At 45.8% G+C, this 17,545-nt stretch overlaps 1 protein-coding gene across 4 annotated transcripts in view; it reads left to right on the plus strand.

Annotated features, from left to right (window-relative positions):
- lrp6 (low density lipoprotein receptor-related protein 6) overlaps positions 1-17,545 on the plus strand; it is a 182,758-nt gene that overhangs the window by 40,584 nt on the left and 124,629 nt on the right. The window contains exon 1 of one of the 4 annotated variants that reach the window (XM_048549413.2): positions 5,223-5,296. The exons of 2 other annotated variants lie outside the window; for them this stretch is intronic. The gene's annotated coding sequence lies outside the window, so the exon portion shown is untranslated. Of the gene's footprint in view, positions 1-5,222; positions 5,297-9,522; positions 9,542-17,545 lie in introns of those variants that run through there. One more of the 4 variants, XM_059652424.1, reaches the window with a different exon arrangement.

The raw sequence follows: 17,545 nt of genomic DNA on the forward strand, positions 1-17,545 counted from the left end.
TGGGACAGACTGAGAAAAGATCTAGCAACTCACCCAGGTATTCGTGAAGCACTGTGGGGCCCCCAGCAGCAGCTGAATTGTTCTCCAACACAACCTGCAACCTCATGGCCTGGCATATTTCTCCCACTAAACCATGCTCATCAAGCCAACGGATCCACCCTGGCTCAATAGAGAGTGCATGCCAGGAGCAGCACAAGGAACACCTGAAAATACTGCATCCCAAACAAAATGAGCAGCAAGTGATAGACAGAGCTAAGCAATCTGACAACCAACAGTTCAGATCTAAACTCTGCAGTCCTGCCACATCCAATTGTGAATGCTGGTCGTCAGTTATACTACTCACTGGAGGAGGAGATTCCACAAATGCCCCTGTCCTCAATCATGGAAGAAACCAACACGAGTAATCCTAAGGCTGAAAGTATTTGCAGCAGTCTTTAGCTTGAAGTGCCGAGTGGATGATTCATTTCAACCTCCTGTGCTCCACCATATTACAGATGCCAATCTTCAGCCAATTTGATTCACTCCACATGATATCAAGAAACTGTTGAAAGCACTGGGTACTGCAAAGGCTATGGGCCCTGACAACATGCTGCCAATAGTACTGAAATTTATGCTCCAAACCTTGCCACTCCTTTAGCCAAGCTGTTCCAGTACAGCTACAACATTGGCTTCGAACTGACAGTATGGAAAATTCCCCGCATATGGCCAGCACATAAAAAGCAGGACAAATCCAAACCAGCCAATTATTGCTCCATCGTTCTACTCTCGGTCATCAGTAAATTGATGAAAGGTGTCATCAGCAGAGCTTTCGAGCAGCACCCGCTCAGTGCTGCCCAGTTTGGAGTCTGCCAGGGCCATTCAGCTCCTGGCCTCATTTCTGCTTTGGTTCAAACATGGACAAAAGAGCTGAATTCCAGAGGTGAGGTGAGAGTGACAGCCCTTGACATCAAGGCTGCATTTGACAGAGTGTGGCATCAAGGAGGCCTACAAAACTGGAATCTGAAATCTCTTCCGTGAGGGTATTGTGGGTCTGTCTAAAGCATGTGGACTGCAGCAGTTCAAGAAGGGAGTACACCACCACCTTCCTTCTCAAAGGCGGCTCAGGGCAGGAATTAATTGCTGATTAGCCGGTGATGCCCACAAGTGAATAAAAACAAAGGGCACCATGTGGCTGTCAAAAATAGAGCGAGACCAAATGTGCAGGATTGGAAAGAGAAGCCATTGGAAATGATGCTCTAGCTATGACTAAGTTGATTAGAATTTGCCCGTTGAGAGCACCCTGGTCAGCTAGAAGATGGTGGAGGGGCTTTGAAGAACCTGATTGTGGTGAACGTTGTGTTAAAAGTGGCCTTGCATTTTGGATTAGTACTGCAGATTTTCCAAGATTTTCAGACAGCTTGATCTACCAAATGAAGGCAGTGAAATGTATTTATTGTGGTGGATCAGGTACAATAGATGTACAATACAATAGGTACAACTGTGTTTCAAAAGGAATAATATGTATTTTAGTCTGAAACTGTAGCTTGTATTATGACTCTAGTGCTATTGAATACTGATGAATATGAATGATTGGCTGGCCGGTTTTAGACTGACTTAATGAGAGAGTCAGTGATGGAGGAGATGATACTACACCTTTTATAGAACACTGAACAATACAGCGCAGAACAGGCCCTTTGGCCCTCGATGTTGTGCTGACCTGTGAACTAATCTAAGCCCCTCCCCCTACACTATCCTGTCATCATCCATATGCTTATCCAGGGACTGTTTAAATGCCCCTAATGTGGCTGAGTTAACTACATTGGCAGGCAGGGTGTTCCACTCCTTTACCTCTCTCTGAGTGAAGAACCTGCCTCTGACATCTGTCTTAAATCTATCACCCCTCAATTTTTAGCCATGTCCCCTTGTACAAGCTGAAGTCACCATCCTCAGAAAAAGACTCTCACTGTCCGTCCTATCTAATCCTCTGATCATCTTGTAAGTCTCTATTAAATCACCTCTTAGCCTCCTTCTCACCAATGAGAACAGACCCAAGTCCCTCAGCCTTTCCTCAAAAGACCTTCGCTCCAGACCAGGCAACATCCTGGTAAATCTCCTCTGCACCTTTTCCAATGCTTCCACATCCTTCCTGTAATGGGGCGACCAGAACTGCACGCAATATTCTAAATGAGGCCGCACTAGTGCTTTGTACAGTTGCATGATATCACAGCTCTGGAACTCAGTCCCTCTACCAATAAAATCTAACACACCGTAAGCCCTCTTAACAGCACTATCAACCTGGGTGGCAACTTTCAGGGATCTATGTACATGGACACCAAGATCCCTCTGCACATCCACACTACCAAGAATCTTTCCGTTGACCCAGTATTCTGCCGCCTTATTATTCCTCCCAAAGTGAATCAACTCACATTTATCTGAATTAAGCTCCATTTGCCACTTTTCAGCCCAATTAGAACATAGAACATAGAAAACTACAGGCCCTTTGGCCCACAATGCTGTACCGTGGATTAATCCTAATCCAAAAATAAAATAACCTAACCTACATTCCCCTCAATTCACTGCTGTCCATGTGCATGTCCAGCAGTCGCTTAAATGTCACTAATGACTCTGCTTCCACAACTACCACTGGCAAACTATTCTATGCGCGCTCAACTCTCTGGGTGAAGAACATCCCTCTGATGTCTCCTCTATACCTTCCTCCTAACACCTTAAAACTATGACCCCTCGTGGCAGTCAGTCCTGCCCTGGGGAAAAGTCTCTGGCTATCGACTCTATCCATGCCTCTCATTACCTTGTACACCTCGATCAGGTCACCTCTCTTCCTCCTTCTATCCAGAGAGAAAAGTCCGAGCTCAGTCAACCTCTCCTCGTAAGACAAGCCCTTCAGTCCAGGCAGCATCCTGGTAAATCTCCTTTGCACCCTCTCCAAAACCTCCACATCTTCCCTATAATAGGGCAACCAGAACTGGACACAATATCCCAAGTTTGGTCTCACCAGGGTTTTGTAGAGCTGCAGCATAACCTCGTGGCTCTTAAACTCGATCCACCTGTTAATGAAAGCCAAAACACCATATGCTTTCTTAACATCCTTATCCACCTGGGTGGCAACTTTGAGGGAGCTATGCACTTGAACACCAAGATCCCGCTGTTCCTCCACACTGCCGAGAATCCTGCCTTTAATCCTATATTCAGCATTTAAGTTCGACCTTCCAAAATGCATCACTTCGCATTTATCCAGGTTGAACTCCATCTGCCTTTTCTCAGCCCAGCTCTGCATTCTGTCAATGTGTCTCTGAAGCCTGCAATAGTGTTCGATACTACCAATGGCAGCTCCAACCTTTGTGTCATCAGCAAACATACTAACCCACCCCTCAACCTCCTCATCCAAGTCATTTATAAAAACTACAAAGAGCAGAGGCCCAAGAACAGAGCCCTGTGGGACACCACTCAGCACTGACTTCCAGGCCGAATACTTACCATCTACAACCACTCTCTGCTTCCTGTCAGCCAACCAATTCTGAATCCAGCCAGCCAAATCACCCTGTATCCTATACTTCCTGACTTTATGAATGAGCCTGCCATGGGGAACCTTATCAAATGCCTTAACAAATTCTGCAGTTTATCCAAGTCTCCCTGCAACCTGCAACATTATTCCACACTGTCCACCACTCCGCCGACTTTAGTGTCATTTGCAAACTTACTAACCCATCCACTTATGCCTGCATCCAAGTCATTTATAAAAATGACCAACAGCAGTGGTCCCAAAACAGATCCTTGAGGCACACCACTAGTGACCTGACTTCAGGCTGAATATTTTCCATCAGCCACCACTTGTTGCCTTCTTACAGAAAGCCAGTTTCTAATCCAAACTGCTAAATCTCCCTCAATCCCGTGCCTCTGTATTTTCTCCAATAGCTTACCATGTGGAACCTTATCAAAGGCTTTACTGAAGTCAAAGTTAAGTCAAATCAAGTTATAGGGGACTTGGTGTGAGACTTCACAGTGCAGTGAAGTTGCAGGATTTGGAGGACAACCTTTTTGGAAATCAATCAGGATCATTTTAACTACATGCAGGGAAATTTTGAGATGAATAATTAAAATGGTGTAAGAATCATTGACAATAATGCTTGAATAGGAGGTGGTGGTGGTGTGGGGCAAGACCAGATGAACTTAACAAGCAGATACTGAGAGACCAGTGAAGAACTGAAAGGCTGCTGTTGGAGAGACATTTGTCTGATGATGTGGAAAAGAATGGCAGAAAAGAATCTGGATCCCCAGGCAGGGCCATTCTGGAATAAAAACATTCAATAGAGAATCACCTTCACAGTAAGCAGACTTGTGGAACAGAGACTTCAAATGGAAAAGAAATGAGTGCCTGTTTGATAACGAAATAACGCAAGAAATATTTCAAATGCTATTCCTGAAAGCATGTGGTGTTTGTTGCTCCCTCCGAAGACAGGATCTTACCATAAAATTGTCAGATGTGGGGCCTATCGAGTCTGCTGCGCTGTTTGGTGAGATGGCTAATAATTCTCAGCTCCACTTCCCAACTTACTGTGACCCTTGATTCCTTTAGTGGTTTAAAACCCTGTCCATTACCCAGCCTCAACAACCCACTGCAGTACCTGACCTCTATCACCTATAGGGACAATGGCAGCAAATTACAAGGGTGTAAATAGGGGTAGTCAGGATAGAACTGTGAATTCTAAATTATCTTGATAGTAAATACTTATACTTTTTTACCCTACTTGAATTAAAGCTAAATTTTCATTATGAAACAAAATAGTTCAGGCATGGAATGTTTTTGAAGTTGCTCAAAGGACTCTGATATAAAAAGAGTGAATGGTGAGTGCATTGATTAACGGCTGGGAAGTTATCAGCAGTGCTAGCCAAAAACGGCAAACTGCGATGGTAAAAAGCAAAGGAGAGGTTTTTGTTTAAATATTTAAAATGTTTGCGTGATAAAGGTTATCTCTGGTCTATTGTGAGAAAACATTTGCTTTCTGTTTTTTTAAAATTGAAGTGCAAGAGTTGGAAAGGCTTGCAGTTTTTTAAAATTTCTTTTTGTTCAGTGCTGCCGTCCATGCCCCAAGAGGCCCAGGGTAAGGGAAACTGCACGCAGCCTTATTCATTCTCTGTGCATGCTTGGCTGGCTTTGTATGCAGACTGGGATGGAGGTCATTATTGGTGCTTCCTGCAAGAGCAGGTGAACAGTTTGAACTGTGAGGCGGCAGCATTAAAGGCCACACTAAGAGATGCTGATTGGAATGGTACAATGTAGAGTGCCTGTGGGATGAGGGTATGTATCGTTGTATGTCAAAACCTCAGAAGTCCCAGGTATAATTAGACAGGCACATGTATAGGCATTTGCTGTATCAATGCTTGCATTGTCTGACCCTTATCCTCCTCTTTTAAAAAGTGCATTGTACAATAAGTAATATGATTTGTGCTTCATTTGTCTGAAAATAAAGTTTATAATGACTTGTACAATTTACCTGCGCAATTGAATTGAAGTGAGAACATAGAACAACAAAACTAATAATTTAATGTTTATGTAAAATGGAGCTTCTGTTTCCTGGTAACAACTTGTGCTGTAGAATAATTTCTGACAATTAGCAGACATTTTTACGCAGTTTTGCATGAATTAGCGTCCAAGTGTGCATTTGTTTTGAAATTATTACTTAAAATTATTTACAGCTAATATTACATGATACTCCAGCACCTGGAAAGACTTGGCTAAGTAAATTAAGATGCTATCAACATATCCTGTATGTGATGAGTGAAACTCTTCATATTGCCAGCTTTTCAGTAATCAAGTGTTGTTATCTGTAGAATCATAGAATCCCTACAGTGTGGAAGCAAGCTATTCAGCCCATGAGGTCCACACCGACACTCCAAAGAGCATCCCACCCAGACTCAGCAGCTACCCAATCCCTGTAACCATGCATTTCCCAGGGCTAATCCACCTAGCCTGCACATACCTGAACACTATGAGCAATTTAGCACAGCCATTCCTCATCTTTAGACTGTGGGAGGAAACTGGAGCACATGGAGGAAAGCCACACAGACAAGGGGAGGATGTGCAAATTCCACACAGTCAACGGAGGGTGGAATTGAATCCAGGCCCCTGGTGCTGTGAGGCAGCAGTGTTAACGACTGAGCCACCATTTAAGGTATTGTGGGTGATCAGTGTCAGCAGCACAGGAACCAAGGTGGGGGTTACACTTTGATGAGTGGAGTTTATTTTATTCGGTGGGGTGGAGGGAACTCACCTTAAGGGTTGAATAGGACAACACCGTTATGAGCAGTTTGATAAAACTCTAGTGGGAGAAAACTAGAGACAGTAACAAGGAAGCTGAATTATTGGCAGGGACTAAAAGTATGCCATCTTTGGTCTTTGAGATTTTGAGCGAAGGAAGTTATGATTTGTTTTTCCCAGGATTTTCTATTGGGAAAAGCAGTCTAACTAAAGGACATCGTCAAGAAATTGATATTGAGCAAAGCAATGGGGGAAGGGTAAAAATATATAGAAACAACATATGGATAAAGAAGAGAACTGTAGATAGTTTTGCGCATTGTTCCCAGTGATCCATCCTATTCATCAATATTGGAGAAAATCTCTAAAAGCTGTCAGGTGTAAATTTGCATGTTTACTGACAAAATTTGGGTATTAGGTATACAGTTTTGATCAAATGTCATTGGAGACAGCACATACACAACATTTTTAAAAATGCAGTAGTGTGCACAAGAAATTCGGAATAAGTTGTTTCTATTTAGTGTTTCTGCCTACCTACCTGAACTTACCAAACATGAATGTTTCAGTCTTTATCAATCTGGACAGCATATTTTAGATGATCTGTTGCACAGCTATCTTCCACTGTACAGTGTTTTGCTTATCAGATTGAAAGAGTTTGACTCAGGGACAACTGCAATTGCTTTCAACCCTCTCAAAGACCACTTGCTCACCCAAAAAAAAACACATACAGACCCTGTACAGGAACAGGAGCACTACAGCTAACAAAGGATATTTCCTTGGCTCTGTTATGCCAACAAGAAATTTTTTCTAAATCTGCTGATTGAACTAGTATATGGGCTGTGCTGTAGCGTGAGCAAGGAAAACTGTGTTTGTCGAGACTCGAAAGTGGATCTTTGGAGGTATTATTTCATGAGGCAGGGAAGGAAATTGAAGTCCATCCTTAATAATAAGGATAATAATAAGCGGAGGCTTGGGGACCGCTTTGCAGAAGACCTCCGCTCGGTTTGCAATGGACAACCGCACCTCCCAGTCGCGAACCATTTTAACTCCCCCTGCCAGTCTTTAGATGACATGTCCAACATGGGCCTCCTGCAGTGCCACAGTGATGCCACCCGAAGGTTGCAGGAACAGCAACTCATATTTCGCTTGGGAACCCTGCAGCCCAATGGTATCAATGTGGACTTCACCAGCTTCAAAATCTCCCCTTCCCCCATCACATCCCGAAACCAGCCTAGTTCGTCCCCTCCCCCCACTGCATCCCAAAACCAGCCCAGCCTGTCTCTGCCTCCCTAACCTGTTTTTCCTCTCACCCATCCCTTCCTCCCACCCCAAGCCGCACCTCCATCTCCTACCTACTAACCTCATCCCACCTCCTTGACCTGTCCGTCTTCCCTGGACTGACCTATCCCCTCCCTACCTATACTCTCCCCTCCACCTATCTTCTTTTCTCTCCATCTTCGGTCCGCCTCCCCCTCCCTCCCTATTTATTCCAGAACCCTCTCCCCATCCCCCTCTCTGATGAAGGGTCTAGGCCTGAAACGTCAGCTTTTGTGCTCCTGAGATGCTGCTTGGCCTACTGTGTTCATCTAGCTTCACACTTTATTATCTTGGATTCTCCAGCATCTGCAGTTCCCATTATCTCTGTCCATCCTTAGTTGCCTTTGGAAGAACTGGTGATCTGCCTTGAACTGCTGCCATCCATGTGATACCAGATAGTCTGTCCTAGTTCACTGAGTTCTCTGTATTGACTACAGTAAACCTCCTGTAATACGAAGGATGTTGTTCTGTCAGAATGTTGATTTTAAAATGTATGAATGTACCATTTGTGTGCAATCTGCTGCTGTAATTACTACACAGTAGAGATATTGAAAGTTGCCCATGCTGGAATCTGAGATAACAGTGCGTGGAGCTGTGGAACACAGCAGGCCAGGCGGCATTGGAGGAGCAGGAAAGCTTACGTTTCGGGTCGGGATCCTTCCTTGTATCTACAACACGGAGTAGCTATTTTGGACGGAAGCAAAACAATGACATCTGTAAATACATTGGGTGAATGGGCAAAATAACAACAAATAGTTTTGAGGGTGAGGCCTTGTCTTTCAAATTTGAGTTTTTTGAGAAAGTGATGAACATGATTAATGAAGACAGCGGATGTGGTCTATGTGGATTTAGTGAAGCATTTGACAAGGTTCCTCATGATAGGTTAAGTCATGTGGCAATCACGGTGAGTTGGTGAGTGGATACAAAACTGACTTGGTCATAGCAGACAAAGTAATTGCAGAGGCGTGTTTTTCTGACTGGAGGTCTGTGACCAGTGGTGTTCTATAAGGATCAGTGCTGGGATCTCTGTTGTTTGTAATATATATAAATGATTTGGATGTTGGTGTTGGTCATCTGATTAATAAGTTTGCAGATAACACAACACAAAAGCTGGTGGAATGTAGATTGTGAGGAAGGCTGCCTAAGGATACAACAGGATATAGACCAGGTGGAAAGTTGGGTGGAAAAATGGCAGTGTTTAATCTGAACAAGTGAGGTGATACATTTTAGGAGCTCAAATGGAAGAGGAAGTCATACAGTAAATAGCAGAACGCTTAGGAGCATTACTAAGGGGAATCTTGGGGTGCAAGTCCATAGCTCCCTAAAAGTGACAACACCAGTGGGTAAAAGTGACAACACCAGTGGGTAAGGTGGTAAAGAAGCTGTATGGGTATGCTTGCCTTTATCGAAAGGGGCATTAAATATAAAAGTTGACGAGTCATGTTGCAGCTGTATAAAACTTTAGTTAGGCCGTATTTGGAATATTGGCTGCATTTTTAGTCACCACACTGTATAGGAAGCGCATTGAGGCTTCAGACAGTATGCAGAGGAAGTTTACCAGGATGTTGGAAAGTTGATGTTTTGATGTTTTCCTCTGAAGAAGGGTCCCGACCCAAAATATCAACTTGCTTACTCCTCTGCTGCCTGGCCTGCTGTCTTCCAACCCCACACTGTTATCTCTGACTTCCACATTGGTAGTTCTCACTAACCCTTACCAGGATGTTACAGAGATAGTAGGAACTAGCAATGCTGGAGAATCTGAGATAACATGGTGTGAGGCTGGATGAACACAGCAGGTCAAGCAGCATCAGAGGAGCAGGAAAGCTTGATGTTTCGGGTCAGGACCCTCCTTCAGAAATGGGGGATGGGAAGGGGATTCTGAAATAAATAGGGAGATGGGGGAGGCGGATAGAAGAGAAGATAGGGTGAGAGGAGACACAGGTCAAAGAGGCGGGGTTAGAGCCAGTGAAGGTGAGTGTAGGTTGGGAGTTAGGGAGGGGATAGGTCAGCCCAGGGAGGATGGATGCGTCAAGGAGGCGGGCTGAGGTTAGTGGGTAGGAGATGGGGGTGGGGCCTGAGGTGGGAGGAACGGTTAGGGAAGCGGGGACGAGCTGGGCTGGTTTTGGGAGGTGGTCGGGGAAGGGGAGATTTTGAAGCTTGTGAAGTCCACATAGACACCGTTGGGCTGCAGGGTTCCCAAGCGAAATGGGAGATGCTGTTCCTACATCTTTTGGGTGATGTCATTGTGGCAATGCAGGAGGCCCACGATGGACATGTCGTCCAAGGTGTGGAGTGGGGAGGGGTGGGGCTAGAAATGGTTCGTGACTGGGAGGTATAGGTGTTTGTTGCGAGCAGTCCCCAACCCTCCGCTTGGTTTCCCCAATGTAGAGGAGGCCACAACGGGAACAGCGGATGCAGTATACCACATTAACAGATGTGCAGATGAACATCTGTTTGATGTGAAAAATCATGTTAGGGCCTGGGATGGGGGTGAGGGGGAGGTATAGGGGCAGATGTAGCACTTGCTTCAGTTGCAGGGAAAAGTGTCGGGGGTGGTGGGGCTGGAGGGGAGTGTGGAATGGACAAGGGAGTCACAGACAGAGTGGCCCCTCCAGAAAGTACATAAGGGTGGGGAGGGAAAAATGTCTTTGGTAGTGGGGTCAGATTGCAGATGGCAGAAATGTTGGAGGATGATGTGTTGGATTTGGAGGTTGGCGGGGTGGTACGTGAGGATGAGGGGGATTCTGTTTTGGTTATTATTGCGGATAGTGGGTATAAGGGATGAGTTGCGGGAGACACGGTTGAGGGCATTTTGATCACTGTGGAGGGGAAATTGCGGTTCTTGAAAAAAAGAGGACATCTGGGATGTTCGGGAGTGGAATGCCTTCTCTCGGGAGCAGATGCAGCAGAGACAAAGGAATTGAGATCGGGGATGTCCTTTTTGAGGGAAGGTGGGTGAGAGGAGGAATATTCTAAATAGTTGTGGGAGTCGGTAGTCTTAAAATGGATATCGGTTTCCAGGTGGATGCCAGAGATGGAGAAAGAGAGGTCCAAGAAGGAGAGAGAAGTGTCAGAGATGGTCCAGGTGAACTTGAGGTTGGGGTGGAAGGTGTTAAAGTGGATGAACTGTTCGAGCTCTCATGGGAACACAAGGCGCCGCCGAAACAGTCATCAATGTAATGGAGGAAGAGATGGGGAAAGGGCCAGTGTAGGCACAGAAGAGGGATTGTTCCATATAACCTACAAAGAGGCAGGCATAGCTTGGGCCCATGCGGGTACCCAAGGCCACCCACTTTGTCTGTAGGAAGTGGGAGGAATTCAAGGAGAGTTGTTAAGGGTGAGGACGAGTTCGGATAAACGGGATGAGGGTGTTACTGGAGGGGGACTCGTCGGGCCTGCGGGACAAGAAGTAGTGGAGGTCTTTTAGGCCATCTGCATGGGGAATGCAGGATGTTGCCTGGATTGGAGTGTGTTAGTTACAAGGAGAGTTTGGACAAACTTTGATTGTTTTCACTCGAGTATCGGAGGCTGAGGAGTGACCTAATAGAAGTGTATCAAACTGAGAGGCATGGATACAGTAGGTAGTTGGAGTCTTTTTTCCACAAGGTGGAAATGTCAGATACTAAGGGGCAGAGGTATAATGAGAGAAGGGCAGTTTTTAAAGGAGATTTGCGAAGCAGCTATCCTGCACTGAGCATGGTACGTAACTGGAACACACTGCCAGGGGAGGTGGGAGAAGCAAATACGGTAGCAACATTTTGAGAGTCATTTAGACAGATGTAAACAGACAGGAAATAGAGGAATTTGGACCATGTGTAGTCAGATAGGATTAGTTTAGAATGGCATCATGGTGGTCACAGACATGGTTGGCTGAATGGCCTGTCCCTGTGCTGTACTATTATGTTCTAAATGTGTGCAATTTTGAAGTCATCGGCTTTGTACTTTTTTTAGCAAAATGCATCTATAAGTTGTTGGAACTTTATAAAGCACTGGCTATAATACTGTGAGCAATTCTGGGCACCACACTTCATGGAAGATGTATTGTCCTTTGAAGGATTATAACATAGATTCATCAAATTGATACTTGGAATCGAAGGACTGAATTACAATGCAAATTCACACAAAATAGGATTGTTTTCCCTGGAAGTTAGAAGATTAAGGTGTGATTTGAACATAGCTTTCGAGATATTGCAGAGAATTGATACGGTGGATGGAAATAAACTATTTCCAGTGGGGAATCTAGGCCTAAAAGAAAGTGTTTTTTTTAAAAGACAGTAGTATCAGAGATCTTTAGGAATGGACGTTAGGAAATGTTTCTTGCAAAAACAGGGTGTTGCAGTTTTGAACTTCGACTCCTTTTGCAGGAGAGTTAAATTTTAACCAGGAATATGGGGCAAAGTGCGAATAAGAAGTTGGGTTGCAGGTCAACTATGATATAATTCAGTGGAAAATTTTAACACTGCTTTAAGTGCCCTATTTCTGGTTCTGTTTCTGTTTTTTTGTAAAAAAATTCCACTGTGCAGCAAAAATGAAGTGAGGTCAGCATTCTGGGAATGGCTGTTACTGTTGGTCTATTATAAATGAAGTATTTGTTAAGATACTTCCTTCCAAGGGACGCAATTCATTAAAAATGACAATGTTGCACTTTTAATCATGTGAACTAAGTGGTATTTTTGCCTAGCACTTTTTTCAAAATGTTTCCCTGGGAGCATGAATTTAAAGTAGAAACCAAGAGCTTATATTGACATATTACATTGAATCTCCATTGCATTGTGCCACAAAGTAGCAGATTCAAGTATGTAGGTAAGGTTTTGTGGAAAATGGGCTCTGGTGTTATCTGTGTTGCTTGGTGCAATCCTGTTCAAGAAATAATGTTTGACCATGGGGAGGTGAAAGTTGTTTGGGCAGCATTCTGATTGCATTGTCTAGTTACTGCATCGGCCAAAATTTGGAATTGTGAAGACTTGCAGAGCATTGTTATTCCATGCCACCAACCCCGCCTTGCTCCTCCTCCTCCCTTGACCACACTCTGTCTTTTGCAAGCGCTGAATGTTTGTTTGAGATATTGTTACTCATTAGGTATTCTTCAAATGGTAGCCTGGTCAGTAATTATTGGCAACCGGGAGCCTAACCCTCCCTCCACTGACCCCTTCACCCGCTTCCAACACAAGTCGTCCTCCCGGACACCACCCCCAGGCCTCCTACCCTCCCTTGACCTCTTCATCGCTAACCGCCGTCGAGACATTAACCACCTCAACCTCTCCACCCCTCTCACCCACTCCAACCTCTCCCCTGCAGAACGGGCAGCCCTCTGCTCCCTCCAGTCCAACCCCAACCTCACCATCAAACCCGCAGACAAGGGTGGCACAGTGGTAGTATGGCGCACTGACCTCTACATCGCCGAGGCCAAACGCCAACTCTCCGACACCACCTCCTACCGCCCCCTCAATCATGACCCCACCCCGAGCACCAAACCATCATCTCCAGCACCATCCATGACCTCATCACCTCAGGGGACCTCCCACCCACAGCCCCCAACCCCACACGGCCCGTTTCTATCTCCTTCCCAAAATCCACAAACCTGCCTGCCTTGGTCGACCCATTGTCTCAGCCTGTTCCTGCCCCACTGAACTCACCTCCACCTATCTGGACTCCATTTTCTCCCCTTTGGTCCAGGAACTCCCTGCCTACGTCCGTGACGCCACCCACGCCCTCCACCTCCTCCAGAACTTCCAATTCCCTGGTCCCCAACACCTCATTTTCACCATGGATGTCCAGTCCCTATACACCTGTATTCCGCATGCAGATGGCCTCAAGGCCCTCCGCTTCTTCCTGTCCTGCAGGCCCGACCAGTCCCCTTCCACCGACACCCTCATCCGCCCAGCCGAACTCGTCCTCACCCTCAAGAACTTCTCTTTCGATTCCTCCCACTTCCCACATACAAAGGGGGTGGCCGTGGGCACCCGCATGGGTCCCAGCTGTGCCTGCCTGTTTGTAGGATACGTGGAACAGTCCCTCTTCCGCACCTACACAGGCCCCAAACCCCACCTCTTCCTCCGTTACATTGATGACTGTATAGGCGCTGCCTCTTGCTCCCCAGAGGAGCTCGAACAGTTCATCCACCTCACCAACACCTTCCACCCCAACCTCAAGTTCACCTGGGCCATCTCCAACACATCCCTCACCTTCCTGGACCTCTCTCCATCTCAGGCAACCACCTTGTAACTGATGTCCATTTTAAGCCCACCGACTCCCACAGCTACCTAGAATACACCTTCTCCCACCCACCCTCCTGCAAAAATTCCATCCCCTATTCCCAATTCCTCCGCCTCCGCCGCATCTGCTCCCAGGATGAGGCATTCCACTCCCGCACATCCCAAATGTCCAAGTTCTTCAAGGACCGCAACTTTCCCCCCACAGTGGTCGAGAACGCCCTTGACCACGTCTCCCGCATTTCCCGCCACACATCCCTCACACCCCGCCCCCGCCACAACCGCCCAAAGAGGATCCCCCTCGTTCTCACACACCACCCCACCAACCTCCGGATAAAACGCATCATCCTCCGACACTTCCGCCATCTACAATCCGACCCCACCACCCAAGACATTTTTCCATCCCCACCCCTGTCTGCTTTCCGGAGAGACCACTCTCTCCATGACTCCCTTGTTCGCTCCACACTGCCCTCCAACCCCACCACACATGGCATCTTCCCCTGCAACCGCAGGAAATGCTACACTTGCCCCCACACCACCTCCCTCCCCCCCCATCCCAGGCCCCAAGATGACTTTCCATATTAAGCAGAGGTTCACCTGCACACCTGCCAATGTGGTGTACTGTATCCACTGTACCCGGTGTGGCTTCCTCTACATTGGGGAAACCAAGCGGAGGCTTGGGGACCGCTTTGCAGAACACCTCCGCTTGGTTCGCAATAAACAACTGCACCTCCCAGTCGCGAACCATTTCCACTCCCCCTCCCATTCTTGAGATGACATGTCCATCATGGGCCTCCTACAGTGCCACAGTGATGCCACCCGAAGGTTGCAGGAACAGCAACTCATATTCCGCTTGGGAACCCTGCAGCCCAGTGGTATCAAAGTGGACTTCACCATCTTCAAAATCTCCTCTTCCCCCACTGCATCCCAAAACCAGCCCAGCCTCTGCCTCTGTCTCTGCCTCCCTAACCTGTTCTTCCTCTCACCGATCCCTTCCTCCCACCTCAAGCCACACCTCCATTTCTTCCATACTAACCTCATCCCACCTCCCTTGACCTGTCTGTCTTCCCTGGACTGACCTATCCCCTCCCTACCTCCCCACCTATACTCTCCTCTCCACCTATCTTCTTTTCTCTCCATCTTTGGTCCGCCTCCCCCTCTCTCCCTAGTTATTTCAGAACCCTCACCCCATCTCCCTCTCTGATGAAGGGTCTAGGCCTGAAACCTCAACTTTTGTGCTCCTGAGATGCTGCTTGGCCTGCTGTGTTCATCCAGCCTCACATTTTGTTATCTTGGATTCTCCAGCATCTGCAGTTCCCATTATCTCTGAGTAATTATTGGCAAACTATTTGACTGTGTTTGTCACAGCAGAGTTGCACGCTGCACTTCCACGTCCATGTTTTTGTACTTTTCAGCATGGGTGGGTGACTGATTACCAGCTGAGCAGAAATGGAGCCTTCCTTTACCTTCCTGTTCCCAACACAATTCAAAACGCAGATATAGAAAGATGGGAACACTAGAAAGTCGGAACCCTTTGAGCCTGCACCAATATTACCTTTGATCCCTTTAGTCCAAACAGCTATCGTCTTAACTCCTTCTTAAATTAAAAATTTTAGCCTCAACTGGTTTCTATATTATGAGAATTCCATTGACTCACCAACCTCTGGGTGAAGGAATTCCTTCTCCTCTCAGTCCTAAATAGCCTATTCTGTATCTTTAAACTGTGACCCATAGTTCAGGATTCCCCGGTCATCAGAAGCATCCTTCCTGTGTTTTGCGCTGTCTGGTTCTGTTTTAATATTTTAATCATTTCTGTGAGATCCCATTCTCACCCCCCACATCTCAATTCTTCTAAACTCCAGTTAAAACACTCCTGAAGACGGCCTGGACTGGTTATATGGCAGTCCAGCTGTCCTGGGAATCAATCTGGAAGGCCTTTACCACTCTCCCTTTGTCACCAGAACATCCTTCCTCCGATATCGTGACCAAAACTGCGCACAATACTCCAGGTGTGATCTTACCACGACCCTGTAGAGTTGCAGCAAGGCATCCCTGCTGCTGTACTTAAATCCTGTCACTATACAGGTTAGCGTACTATTTGCTGCCTTCACCACCTGCATGCTTACTTTTGGTGACTGGTGTATATGTCCATCTAGCTCTCACTGCACCTCGCTCAGTTTTCCAAATCTTAGGTTTTCACATGAAGACCTGCCTTCCTGTTTTCACGAAGAAAGCAGATAACCTCACATTCATCCATATTTTACTTCATCTGTTGTCCGTATATTATTTTGTTGAGGCTTTGCTTTTAAAATTGTATTCTCCAATGTCTTTAGCAGATTCTTATTCCTGGTTCTCTACCCACATGCTTAGTTCCTAAATGGACCACTAGTCCAGGAACCACTTGTTGTTTTCTCCAACTGTGGGAAGATACTCTTAATCTGAATATTTGGTGAAAGAAAAGTTCAGCTGTAATTTTTAGCTGTTTCAATGCAATTCTATATGAAGTATAACATTTCTGATATTATTAATGTAAGAATGTATCTTTTTAGGTTTCTGTATTTTTAAATTGTTGATTGAAATTGGAAAAGAATAGTTTTAAAAGTCCAGAATTGCTGAAAGATTGCTGCACATTTTGAAAGCAAGTAACATTATACTTATTGAAACAGTGTTCACACAGCTACCAGTCCAAGCATTAGTAGGAGGGGGTGTACAAATGGAGATTCGACTTGTAACAAGTATCTGATCGGTCTATGTACTAGTAAACACATATCAATGACAGAAGCCTTCTGTCTGCCAGCAGCTCTGTGGTTGGTTCTCGGGTAGCTGAACAGCTTGAGGCTATGAACAGGATTGTGAAAAGTCATCAGATCTACTCCAGCTTAGGATAGCTCTCTGTTCTCAGCAGTAGAAGCTGCTTAAAGATCAGTCTATTTTTCCTTCAGGTGCCATAACCTGTTATGCTTGAATCATTATCAGATATATTTTGTAAATGTGAACCAGTCATCCTGTGCCTCAAGCAAATCAGTGGAAGCATCTGGAGAAGGAAGATCAAGAAGCCATATTCTGATCAGTGCAAGAACTGTGAATGCATCCTGTGAACAGTGACCATGTAACTGCTCTCTCAGTTTTTATATCCACCCCTACCTCCAGCCCCTTCTCTCTGTCTCTCCATCTGTCTTTGTCTATGAATGGACATGTAGGGACAATTTATAAGGGGATTCAAGTTTTAACTAGTGGAGTTTTATGTTCCAATGGTTTTATGTCAACGTCTGTCTGAACATCAGGTCATTGGTAAATTTTGCATACTTTTGTAAAAGCTTTAACTTTTGTGATCACTCTGGGATAACAGGAGTTAGTTTCCAGCATGTTACTCAGTGAGGCATGACAATATAGATTCTGTACAATGAAGCAAGCATGAAGAACAATAGTGGGAAGAGTGGCTTAAAGGTCAAAATAGCAAATAGAACAAAGAACAGAGAAAATTACAGCACAGGAACAGGCCCTTTGGCTCTCCAAACCTGTGCCAACCCAGACCCTCTAAACCTGCCTCTAAACGGGTTTAGGGGATCTGGATCGGCGCAGGCTTGGAGAGCCAAAGGGCCTGTTCCAAGGATTTGTATCCCACTGCTCCCTGGCCCATTCATGTATCTGTCTAGATACAGCTTAAATGACGCTATCGTGCCCGCCTCTACCACCTTTGCTGGCAACGTGTTCCAGGCATGCACCATCTTCTGCATAAAGAGCTTTCCACACATACCTCGCT

This window comes from Stegostoma tigrinum, chromosome 18, assembly GCF_030684315.1.
Source record: "Stegostoma tigrinum isolate sSteTig4 chromosome 18, sSteTig4.hap1, whole genome shotgun sequence".
NCBI classification, from domain to species: Eukaryota; Metazoa; Chordata; class Chondrichthyes; order Orectolobiformes; family Stegostomatidae; genus Stegostoma; species Stegostoma tigrinum.